The sequence below is a fragment of the Globicephala melas genome, chromosome 11 (genome assembly GCF_963455315.2).
Source record: "Globicephala melas chromosome 11, mGloMel1.2, whole genome shotgun sequence".
In the NCBI taxonomy this organism is placed as follows: Eukaryota; Metazoa; Chordata; class Mammalia; order Artiodactyla; family Delphinidae; genus Globicephala; species Globicephala melas.
In genome coordinates this window covers 40,276,380-40,289,454 of record NC_083324.2, presented here as the reverse complement: position 1 = coordinate 40,289,454, position 13,075 = coordinate 40,276,380, and the positions used below count along the sequence as shown (strand labels likewise).

Here is a 13,075-nt window from a genome sequence, read left to right as displayed (position 1 = left end):
TAGAGCGGTGGGATAGGGAGGATGGGAGGGAGATGCAAGAGGGAAGGGATATGGGAACATATGTATATGTATAGCTGATTCACTTTGTTATAAAGTAGAAACTAACACAACAATGTAAAGCAATTATACTCCAATAAAGATGTTAAAAAAAATGGGCAAAGGACTTGAATAGGCATTTCTCTAAAGAAGATACACAAATGGCCAAAAAGCACATAAAAAGATGCTTGACATCACTAATCATTATGAAAATACAAATCAAAACCACAATGAGATACCATTTCACACCCACTAGGATGGCTCTTATTAAAAAAAAAAAAAACGAACAAAAAAATAACAAGTGTTGGAAAAGAAAAAAAGGGACTTCCCTGGCAGTCTAGTGGGTAAGACTCCGCGCTTCCAATGCAGGGTACGCGGGTATGATCTCACATGCTGCGTGGTGCAGGCAAAAGAAAAAAAAAAAAGTGTTGGTAAGGATGTGAAGAAATTGGAACTTTTGTGTACTGCTGGTAGGAATGAAAAATGGTACAGCTCCTGTGGAAGACAGTTTGGCAGTTCTCCAAAAAGTTAAACATAAAATTACCATATGATCCAGCAATTCCTCTCCTGGGTATATATCCAAAGAACTGAAAGTAGGGACTCAAACAGATATCTGTACAGATATCTTTACAGATATTGATAAACAGCATTATTCACAACAGGCAAAAGGCAGAAATTGCTCGAATATTCATTGACAGATGAAGAGATAAACAAAATGTGGATGTACGTACAACAGAATATTATTTGCCCTGAAAAAGGAATGACATTCTACAACAAGGATGAATACTGAAAACATGTAAAGTGAAATAAGCCAGACACAAAAAAACAAATATAGTATGATCCCACTTATATGTAGAACCTAGAATGGGCAAATTCATAGAGGCAGAAAGTAGAATGGTGATTGCCAAGGCCTGGCAGGGAGGGGAGAATGGGAAGTTGTTTAATGGGTACAGAGTCTCTGTTTGGAATGATGAAAATGTTCTGGAAATGGAAAGTGGTGACGGCTGCACAACACTGTGAATATATTTGATGACACTGAACGCTACACTTACGAATGGTTAAAATGGAGACTTCCCTGGCAGTCCAGTGGTTAAGACTCTGCACCTCCAATGTGCAGGTTAAGACATTAAATTTTATGTTATGTATATTTTGCCTCAATAAAAAAATCACCAAATAATTAAAAAATACAATAATGAGAAGAGTGGATGATATAGATGAAACGAGTGCCCTCAAGTTAATGAGTAAATGACAGACATAACTAAGTGATACATACACAATGGAATACTGCTCTCTGCTTTTGTGTATATTTCAATTTTATGATAATAAACATTAATAAATAGAGAAGTCCTTTGTAACGTGCAAGGCCTTTTCAGAATTTATCCCTTTACAAAATTTAGCAACAATGAATACACAAGGCTCAAAGATGTAAACTTAAGACTTAAAAGTATAAAAACTCTTAGAATAGAACATAAGGCAAAAGCTTTACGACATTGGATTTGGCAATTCCTTGGTGTACAACCAAAGGCAACGGCAACAAAAGAAAAAATAAACAAACTGGACTTCATAAAAATTTTTAAACTGTGTGCATCAAAAGATACTATCGAGGACTTCCCTGGTGGTCCAGTGGGTAAGACTCTGCGCTCCCAATGCAGGGGGCCCAGGTTTGATCCTTGGTCGGGGAACTAGATCCCGAATGCATGCCGCCACTAGGAGTACGCATGCCGCAACTAAGAAGTCCACATGTGGCAATGAACATCCCACATGTTGCAGCTAAGACCCAGTGCAGCCAAAATAAATACATAGTTTTTAAAAGTAAATACACAAATATTTTTTTTAAAAAAAGATACTCTCAACAGGGAATTCCCTGGTGGTCCAGTGGTTAGGGCTCCACACTCTCAGTTCTGAGGGCCCAGGTTCCATCCCTGGTTGGGGAACTAAGATACCATAAGCCATGCAGCATGGCAAAAAAAAAAAAAAAAAAAAAACTATCAAAAGAGTAAAAAGGCAACCCACAGAATGGGAGAAAATATTTACAAATCATACAGCTGGTAAGGGATTAATATATAGAATATACAGAAAAGTCCTAAAACTCAACAACAAAAAAACAAACAATCTGATTAAAAATAGGCAAAGGACTTGAATAGACATTTCCCCAAAGATATACAGATGGCTAATAAAGACATGAAAAGATGCTCAACATCACTAATCACTAGGGAAATGCAAATCGAAATTACAATGACTCAGTAGCAACCACTGAAAATACCTCAGAAATATTAATAGAATAGAGCTTGCTCTGCACCCAGGACAGTGCTAGTGCTAGAGCTGCTGGTATAAAAAAGCCACTGAACTATATCTAACCGGACTCCTGCCCATCTATAAACATTCAAGAAGGCAGGATTTAGCAATCTAAAGTGAGCAGGGGGCCAGTAATTTGAAACAATGTACAATCAATACTAGGTTATGTGGTTCAGAACATAAACTCATAACTTCTTTCTTTAGGTGAATTAAAGCAGATCCTTAAATACACACTGCTGCTACCTTAAATAAATTTATTAGAAATCTCTTCTGTAGTTTCTTTCATCCATTTTATAAATCGTACAAGCACAAATATAAGGCAGTATTTACCATTTAAATTATGAAAAGAATTTAAAAAGGTTTAAGGCCAGGGCTTCCCTGGTGGCGCAGTGGTTGAGAGTCCGCCTGCCGATGCAGGGGACGAGGGTTTGTGCCCCGGTCCGGGAGGAGCCCACGCGTACGGAGCCTGTGCTCCGCAGCAGGAGAGGCCGCAGCGGTGAGAGGCCCGCGTACCGCAAAAAAAAAAAAAAAAAAAAAAAAGGTTTTAAGGCCAAATTGAGTATATGAACTTCAGTAATATTAATAAAATGGTCAACTCTGTAATTATGATATTTAATTGTTAAATTGCATATGCTATAAATTTTATTATTTTTTAAAAATATATTTATTTATTTTTGGCTGCCTCACATCTTAGTTGCAGCGTGTGGGCTTAGTTGCCCTGCGGCATGTGGGATCTTATTTCCCTGACCAGGGATCGAACCCACATCACTGGAAGGCGGATTCTTAACCACTGGACCACCAGGGAAGTCCCTATAAATTTTAAAATACACATGTAAAATGAGATTTAGAAATGCTGCTCTTTTCTAGGCTCATATTTTTCTAGAGTACACTTTCACTCCTGCCTTAGTTATTGAAGATATCTTTCTGAATCAATGTATGACGCTGTGAATGGACACTTTATCTCAAGTCATAACTACTCATTTGTATAACATTAAGAAAGTTATTGTTTTTTATGTTTTGTTTTGTTTTGTTTTGCGGTACGCGGGCCTCTCACTGTTGTGGCCTCTCCCATTGCGGAGCACAGACTCCGGACGCGCAGACTCAGCGGCCATGGCTCACGGGCCCAGCCGCTCTGCGGCATGCGGGATCTTCCCAGACCGGGGCACGCACGAACCCGTGTCCCCTGCATCGGCAGGCGGACTCTCAACCACTGCGCCACCAGGGAAGCCCAAGAAAGTTATTCTTAATTGGAATACTAATCAGAGGATAAAATTTTAATGTTCTGGAGACTTTATTTTCACATATTATTTGTTAAATGCTGGACTATATGATGAAAATGTTTTCAAGAAATCATTTTAAGTATACAGATCAGTGTTTCTTACAGGTAAAATGCTAAAATAAGCTTCCTATAATAGGTACAGGTGTTATTTTTGAGTTTTGTACAATATTACAAATTAACAACACAAAAAATGTTTAATTTATTCAACAAATACATTCACACAAATTTGGTAGGACTTTAGAAAGACTATTTGAGAAAAGATCTGGTTCACTTACACTACATATACAGTATTATCCTTTCATAGCATTAGGTGCCTGGTACTTTAAATCTGTGACAAACCATGACAAATTTTTAAAGAGGAAGTATTATTGTAAAATGAAGAATTATGTATTTCTTAACTTTTTTTTTTTTTTTGCGGTACGCGGGCCTCTCACTGTTGTGGCCTCTCCCGTTGCGGAGCACAGGCTCCGGACGCGCAGGCTCAGCGCCCATGGCTCATGGGCCCAGCCACTCTGCGGCATGTGGGATCTTCCCGGACCGGGGCACGAACCCGTGTCCCCTGCATTGGCAGGCGGACTCTCAACCACTGTGCCACCAGGGAAGCCCTAAAATGAAGAATTATGTATTTCTAAATGCTGTATTGCTGTAAATTTAACTGAAAAAGCTTTGCTTATTTACTGTTTTGAGGAAATATCCTCTCTTCAGTTAAACATTTTCATAATAGAATGATGTAAACTGCAGTGATAAACAGTATTATTAAAATAAAATGTTTATATATAAAAAAACAACAAAAAAGAAGAAAGTTATTCTCAGCGAATACTTGAGATCTGTACTATGTAACCACTTTCTGTGTTGATTTTAAGTGATCTTTAAAAAACTTCTTAGCAAAAAAACAAAAAAACTACAAGGAGAGGGCTTCCCTGGTGATGCAGTGGTTGAGAGTCCGTCTGCCGATGCAGGGGACACGGGTTCGTGCTCCGGTCCAGGAAGATCCCACATGCTGCGGAGTGGCTGGGCCCGTGAGCCATGGCTGCTGAGCCTGCGCGTCCGGAGCCTGTGCTCCGCAACGGGAGAGGCCACAACAGTGAGAGGCCCACGTACCACCAAAAACAAAACAAAACAAAACAGAAAATGGGACTTCCCTGGTGGTACAGTGGTTAACAATCTGCCTGCCAATGCAGAGGACACGGCTTCGATCCCTGGTCCAGGAAGATCCCATATGCCGCGGAATAACTAAGCCCGTGCACCACAACTACTGAGCCTGCGTTCTAGAGCCCGCAAGCCACAACTACTGAGCCCACATGCCACAACTACTGAAGCCCATGTGCCCTAGAGCCCGTGCTGTGCAACAAGAAGCCACCACAATGAGAAGCACATGCACCGCAACGAAGAATAGCTCCTGCTCGCCACAACTAGAGAAATCCCGCATAAAGGAATGAACACCCAATGGAGCCAAAAATAAAATAAATAAAATAAATTTAAAATAATAATAATAAAGCTTAAAAAAAGACAGAAAACAAGTGTTAAGCAAGGATGTGGAGAAACTGGAACCCTTGTACATTGCTGGTAAGAATATAAAATGGTACAGCCTCCATGGAAAACAGTATGGTGGTTCCAAAAAAATTAATCATAGAATTACCATCCAGCAATTCCACTTCCATACTGGCCCGAGAGAACTGAAAACAAGGACTTGAACAAATATGTGTACACCCATGTTTACAGCAGCATCATTCACAACAGCCAGAAGGTGGAAACAATTCAAATGTCTGTCAACGGATAAATGGATAAACAAAACGTGGTATATACACGGAATATTATTCAACCTTAAAAAAGAAAGAAATTTTGATACATGCTATGACATGTTTGAACCATGAGGATATTATGCTAAATGAAATAAGCCAGCCATAAAAAGACTAATACTGTATAAGTCCACTTATATGATATACTTAGAGTAGTCAAAATCATAAAAAGTAGGATGGTGACTGCCAGGGACTTGGGAGAGGAGAAATGAGGAGTTATTGTTTAATGGGTACAGAGTTTCTGTTTTGCAAGATGAAAAGAGATATGGAGAGAATGGCGTTGATGGTGCAAAAAAAAATATGAATGTACTTTTAATACCACTGAACTGTACGCTTAAAAATGGTTAATACGCTAAGTTGTGTATTTACCACAATTTAAAAAAATGGAACAACAAAAAAGAATTAGTACATAGGAGGGGGCAGGGGAAAGCTGGGCTCAGAGGGATTCAAGTGTACAAAAAAATGAGAGGAAATAGATGAGAACATAAATTTGGCTACAAAAATATAATCACAGTAATGTTTAGAATAGAGATGAAATGTGTTATATATTTTATGGTAAAATTTGAGAGAAAGAGCAAAACATCTAGCTGTAAAAAAAAAAAAAAAAAAATGGTATATGCCAGAAGTAAGGTTAATACAGAAAGCACAAGCCAGAGGACTCTGAATATAAAAGAGACTCTGAGCTCCCTAGGGGCCAAGGCAAAGAGGGAACCATTTTGACACAGTTCACAGTATGGTTTAATCAAACCAATGGCCCAATGGTTCAGAAGAGGCATGAGCATTCCAGGCACTGGACCTGAAGGAAATTTCTAATTGCCTCCAGATTTTCTTGGGGACTTCTAATACAGATCTCAACGCAAGCTGATGGGGCCATGCAAAGTGAGTTTAGTTAAAACAAAAACAAAACAACTGGAAGGAGGCCAGAAATATGCTGCTTCCTAATGATCCAGTTTCATCCAAAGACAAAACACTGCCTAGAACAGGTACACTGAAGCATGTTCCAGAACAATTCCATGGATGTCCTTTACCACAGTTGAGCTCAGGACAGCTTTTGGAAGGTGAAGAATTCAAGATTATCCTCCCTGACAAGAATATGAGATGCAGGGGCTTCCCTGGTGGCACAGTGGTTGAGAGTCCGCCTGCCGATGCAGGGGACACGGGTTCGTGCCCCAGTCCGGGAAGATCCCACATGCCGTGGAGCGGCTGGGCCTGTGAGCCATGGCTGCTGAGCCTGCGTGTCCAGAGCCTGTGCTCCACAGCGGTAGAGGCCACAACAGTGAGAGGCCCGCGTACCGCAAAAAAAAAAAAAAAAGAATATGAGATGCAATGTTCTCTGTTGCCTGCTGAAGGCAGGCAGGTCTTGATGTTTCTAACAGTCACTGTCACTGGGGTGACAACCAAGAATGAATGTCAAACCGAACCATGGCTCATACCTGAAAGAAGGTAACTAATCACCCCATGGAGATGAGGTGGCATAAATACAGGCTGGTAGGGGGAAGGAGTGGGTAGGCCAGCTTGGGGCAGATCACGAGAGTGGGGAGCTACTGAAGATTGTTGAAGAGGAGAGAAACCATGGTTGAAGACTTCCTGAGTGACAATGCAGTCTTCTGAAAGGTGCAAACGAAGCCCACAGCCAAACTGTGAGCAAGGCTGCTCAAAGAGATAAGTCATTGGAAAACATAAAAATAAATGAGAGAGGACTTCCCTGGTGGTCCAGCGGTTAAGACTCTGCGCTCCCAATGCAGGGGACCCAGATTCAATCCTTGGTCAGGGAACTAGATACTGTGTGCCTCAACTAAAGATCCCGCATGCCGCAACTAAGACCAGGAGCAGCCAAATAAATAAATAAATATATTTTTTAAAAAAAATAAATGAGAGCTCATGTTTCTAAAAATCCAAAAATGTTCCAGAATAGTTTTATACATGAAAAAATGTTCACACAATAACAGAAAATGGATACAAAACAGTATGATCTCATTATACAAAGAGAGAACAAGAGAATGAGCAGGAAAGAAGCCTGAGAAGGAGCCTGCTAGTGGTTACCACTGGGATTACAGACAATTGAAATGTGTGCGTGTGCATGTGTGTGTATGTGTGCGCTTGAGTGCGCGCCTATTAATTTTTATTCAACCTGGGTGACTCGAATTAAAAAAAAAACTCTAATTCGTCAAGAACCTTAAAACTTCAGGGAAAACAGAAATAGCACTATAACTGAGAATACAATCTTAATTATGACATCATCTAAAAATAAAAAGGAAATTGACTAAACACAAGAACCAGTTATGTACAGATCTTCCTCAATTTACAATGGAGTTACATACTAATAAACCCATCCTAAGTTGAAAATATTGTAAGTCAAAAATGTATTTAATACACCTAGGCTGCTGAACATCATAGCTTAGCCTAGCCTACCTTAGATGTGCTCAGATTACTTACGTTAGTCTACAGTTGGACAAAAGCATCTAACACAAAGCCCATTTTATAATAAAGTGTTGAATATCTCATGTAACTTATTGAATAACGTACTGAAAATGAAAAACAGAATGATTTGAGTACAGAATGGCTGTAAGTGTATCAGTTGTTTACCCATGATTGCAGATCTGACTGGGAGCTGCGGCTCGATGCTGCTGTCCAGCATCACGAGAAAGAGCATGTACTGCGTATCACTACCCCAGAAAAGATCAAAATTCAAAATTTGAAGTATGGTTTCTACCGAATGTATGATTGCTCTGGCACCGTCACATCGTGGAAAAACTGTAAGTTGAATCATCATTAATTCAGGAACCAACCGTACTTGGCAAAACTATACTATAAGACTAACTGATGCTGGGGACTTCCCTGGTGGTCCAGTAGCTAAGATTCTGCACTCCCAATGCAGGGGGCCCGAGTTCGATCCCTGGTCAGGAAACTAGATCCCACATGCTGTAACTAAATATCCTGCATGCCACAACTGAAAAGAAAAGATTCCGCATGCCGCAACTAAAAAGAACCTGTATGCCACAATGAAGATCCCGCGTGCTGCAACTAAGACCCGAAGCAGCCAAATAAATAAATAAATTTTTTTTAAAAAAAGACTGATGCTGATGAGATTCAGAGTGAAACATGAAAGCACTGACATTGTGCTCTGGTTTTAGAGCCATGGCTCTCAAAGTGTGGTTCCCTAGGCCAAACAGTAGCAGCACCTGGTAACTTGTTTCAAATTCAAATTCAAACTCTCACCTACGGATTCTGGAGGTGGGGTTAAAACAATCCCTCCAGGTAATTTTAATTCACACTAATGTTTGAGAACCTAGTTACGAAGTAATGATAACTCATCTGGATAAAAACAGCTTATATAATTAGGAAAATATATTTCTTGCTCAAAACCCATTCTGTTATTTTAACCTAAACTCCTGAACAAACACTAATCTATTCAATTGTGAAATGATAAGCTGGAAGATGACAAAGATATTTTTTAATTAGGTATAATTCTGGAACTGCTCATTTTGAAATAATGTACTAACCATTGCAGTGGAATGAACTGAAGAATCCAGTTTGTAAAAAGGGATGAGGAATCAATGTATTTGGAATTTCAATATTTAGATGATTTGAAAATACTCTAAGGTTGGGAAATAGTGCAAATACGACTATTACAACTGCCATATTTGCGTCAACTGAATAGTTTGGTCTCTCTGGCTTCAGACTGAATTAACATGTTTAAAATAGAAAAGGTTCAACAACAAAATTTTAACAACTTCTTCTTTTTTTTTTTTTTTTTTTGCGGTACACGGGCCTCTCACTGTCGTGGCCTCTCCCGTCGCGGAGCACAGGCTCCGGACGCGCAGGCTCAGCGGCCATGGCTCACGGGCCCAGCCGCTCTGCGGCATGTGGGATCCTCCCGGACCGGGGCACGAACCCGCATCCCCTGCATCCGCAGGCAGACTCTCAACCACTGCGCCGCCAGGGAAGCCCGTCTTCTTCTCTTTTTTGGCCAGACTGCATGGCTTGTGGGACCTTAGTTTCCTGACCAGGGATTGAACCGAGGCCCTCAGCAGTGAAAGTGCAGAGTCCTAACCACTGGAACGCCAGAGAATTCCCCCAAATTTTAACTTCTGAAGGGCTTTATCAGTCACTATAGTGTCACACTTAAGAGTGGTACTATATTTGAGACATAAAGACTATTGAAATACCAGATCCTCTTTCACACTCGGACTGCAATTTCTAAAATAATTTATAATTGGTTATTAATATGAAATACGCTTTCTATGATTATGTGGAATTACACTGAACTTCACTAGACTTCCAACTTAGGAACAAATGGGACAAATAACACTTCACATATTTTATGAATTCAGAAAATGCTAAATATCAAATAAACCAGTGGTTTCTTAACATTTTTGATTATGAATCCCCAACAACAAAAATTCAAGTACATATCCCCAATATACGTATACATAAATTATATATATGTACTACTGTGATAATACAGAGTATACATTATAAAATACAAAATAAAAATTAAATAAGGCTGAAATAAATACAAAGATTCGTTTTAATTTTTTTTCCTGAGACCAACGTGCACCCTTGGTGCTTACACACACACACACACCCCTCTTTGGACTCAACTGCAAAGCTGTATGGCCCAGCAACTCTGCAAACATTCTCAGGCAGTGCCCCTGACCACTCAAGAGGAAGCTGTCAAACACAGTGATCAAATGAATGTCTCCTTCCTGCGGAGTTCCACCATCTCTGACTCAAGTCTGTGATACTGGGTTCCTTCCTTCACCCCTAACACCCTCCTCTGCTACTTTTCACTTGGTAGGCAGTGGAGAAGACTGTGAGGCCAGCAGGTCCAAGAACAGCATAAAAGCATGGACTCTGTTTTCAGACAAACCTGGGTTTCCACCTGGCCTCAGCTTCTAACTCACTAGGTGACCCAGAGCCAGTCAGATAACATCTCAAAAACTAATCAGTTAAGGGGGTGATAACAGCGTCATCGCCCCTGATTATGAAGATTAAGTGAGATAAGCTGTTATAAGAGCACCTAGCACAAAATCTAGACAGCCCAAGTGCTGGATAAATATTTTACCCAGAATTATTATTTCAGGCGGCAAAAGAAGTCACCTGGACTTTGCTTCAGTGGCCAACTCAGGAAAGGAGCAAATTACAGTGGAAGTAGGTAGGTGGTGCAGTTCGGCAGACCTGGTTTGAAGGCCTGATCCCCAATGCCAAGCTGGGTGACACTAGCAACCCAGTTTCTCTATGAGGGGGAGTCTTCTCATCTGTTTAATGGGAGCGATGACACAAACTGTGCATGAAGTACCTATCAGAGCCAGTAAAACTAACACTGGTGGCCACCAAAGGTGAGGGTAAGCAAATAACACATAAATCTAAGTGTCATTCCAGGGTCCTTAGGACACATTCATGTATACACTAAGACAGTAAGCATCCCCTAAAGTCTACCACCAAATGTTAATAAATGCATGTGTACTGAATCCCACAGGTATGGTTCATTTCCCAACTGGAGAGTTTACTTGTTCATATATGACCTCAAGCAATTCACAATCTTTAGGCCTCCATTTTCTATGCATAAACTAGGAGTAGTAGACTTTTTATACCCGCCTCCTGACAGTAAACTAATCTAGATGATGGGAGAGGGGGACCTAAACCAGTGATTATAAAGCACATGGAGACCTCTGGAGAGGTGCTGTTTTTGCCACAATAGCAAAAGAAAAGAGCTCTCAAACACCAGACGCGTTCATAATAAATGACAAGTAATTCTTTCAATTTCAATAAATCACCAAAAGAATGAGTGTGGAGATATATTTATACATATTTTGTGTTTTTTACATCCTGTGCCCCGGGGAATGCTGCAAATGTGTCAAACACCTAAAACCTAAATTCTATCAACATACATTAAAAAGATATAGGTCATCAATCAGAGGAACACCTGAAATACTCTCAGACACCCTTGACCCTGACTCCCTTATAAAAGCTTCAGTCTTTAGCACAATACCCTGAGATGGCAGCACAGCAATAAGGACACTGCATAACCAAACTTCACAAACGTTTGGTCAGAAACACACTCAAAGCTAGTATCATTAAAGAAACCTTTACTATGCCCTCTTCACAAAAATTATTACAAAATCCCCAGAAGGAGTTTAGTCACCCAGCTCTGTCACCACAGAAGGTGGGGCAGAAAGTGACACGAAACAGGGCAAACTCCTGCCAGGAGGGGACTCACTGCTCCCCTAGGCCACGAGCATTTCCACCTGTATAACTACCTATGGCTCAAACAGTCTGGATCCCTGGCTCCCTGCAGCTAATGCTATTCTGACGTTAGGATCCTGCATGATGAACGGAGGTAATAAACCACCCAGAATAAACAGAGGCAACATCAGTGAGCAATGTTTAGGTCTGAGCAAAAGAGAAAACTAGAAACCAAGCAAAACCCAGCAAAGAAGCTACGTGTTGCCTCTCAATCAGATCTTGCAAAAGAGGCAGGTGCGGACAGCGTGCTCTCCTCCGCACTCCGGAAAACCCAGACAGCCCCAAAGCAGGTTCTAGAACCGGCAGCTTCCCAGGGGACGGCAGGGCCAGTGGGCGCAACAGCGCGACCCACTCTCAGGCCAGTGGTCCCCGGGGCCAGGGGGAGGGCTGCGGGCGCGCGGTTGGCCCGGACGGGGGCGCGGCCAAGGTGGGATTGGGGACGCGGCAACCCGGCCCCCTCTCTGGCTGCAGCCTCTCAGCCCGGCCCGCACGGCTGCTGGACAGCGCCCACGCCGGCGCGCCAGTGCCCCCGGCGGCCCCCATCCCGGAACTCCCCGGGCCGCGCAGCGGGAGGCCCGAGCCGGGCCAGCGGGCGGACGCTGTGGGGACGCGCGCAGCGGTACCTGTGGCGGCAACAGCTCCCGGGCGGCGACGGCGGCGGCGGCGGCGGGGACGGGGGCGGGGCGCGGCGTGCGCGCTCCCGGCCCGCGCGGTCCGGGCGTGGCGCCCGCCCTCTCTCTCCCGGTCGCCAGGCGCCCGCGCAGCTCTCCGCCCCTTCACCTCTCACCTCCTACCTTTCCCCTCCCGCTCCCGCCCCCGCCGTCCTTCGCCTGTGTTCCCTGTGGCGTGCGCATGCGTGATCGAGCGCCCAACCGCAGCTCCCGCTCGCCCCCTGGTGGACACCGGTCACACGACACCTGGGGAGAGGTCTGGGGTGGGGCGGGGCCGGGCGAGGCGGACCGCGAAGCTGGGACAGAACCTTGAGTAGAGCACCAGAGCTTTTAACAACACGTTCCGCAGAATTAGCAAGAACACGCACAGGCTGCCCATGTTCCCTGTTTCATAACAGCGAAAAATTAAAAGCGGCCGAGATATACAACAAATGCAGATGGGTCGAATAAATTATGTCCATAAACTGGATTTCCTTAAGGCCTTTTAAAAGGGTAAGTTTTATGAATACTTAACTAATGTGAAAAGATGTTCTTGAAAAAATGTTCAAAATGAGCTGTAGGGTATGAGCTCATTTTTGTTAAAAACAATCCAAGAAAGGTCTGGGGCGATGCTGATGTGTGGTCGGTGGATATCGCTGGGTGGAGGATTAGGGTGTTAGGATTTTTCCATTTGCTCATGGGCATGTAACCATCTTCTACATGGAACACATATTTGTTGTAATAACAATAGCTATGTCCGTCGAGTG

The 13,075-nt window shown here is 42.5% G+C and overlaps 1 protein-coding gene across 4 annotated transcripts in view; it reads right to left on the bottom strand.

Annotated features, from left to right (window-relative positions):
- The window catches only part of SCAP (SREBF chaperone), an 88,781-nt gene extending 76,434 nt beyond the window's left edge, over positions 1-12,347 (bottom strand). For all 4 annotated transcript variants that reach the window (XM_030845304.2, XM_060307992.1, XM_060307991.1 and 1 more), the window contains exon 1: positions 12,282-12,347. The gene's annotated coding sequence lies outside the window, so the exon portion shown is untranslated. The remainder of the gene's footprint in view (positions 1-12,281) is intronic.
- Between the last annotated feature and the right edge of the window lie 728 nt (positions 12,348-13,075).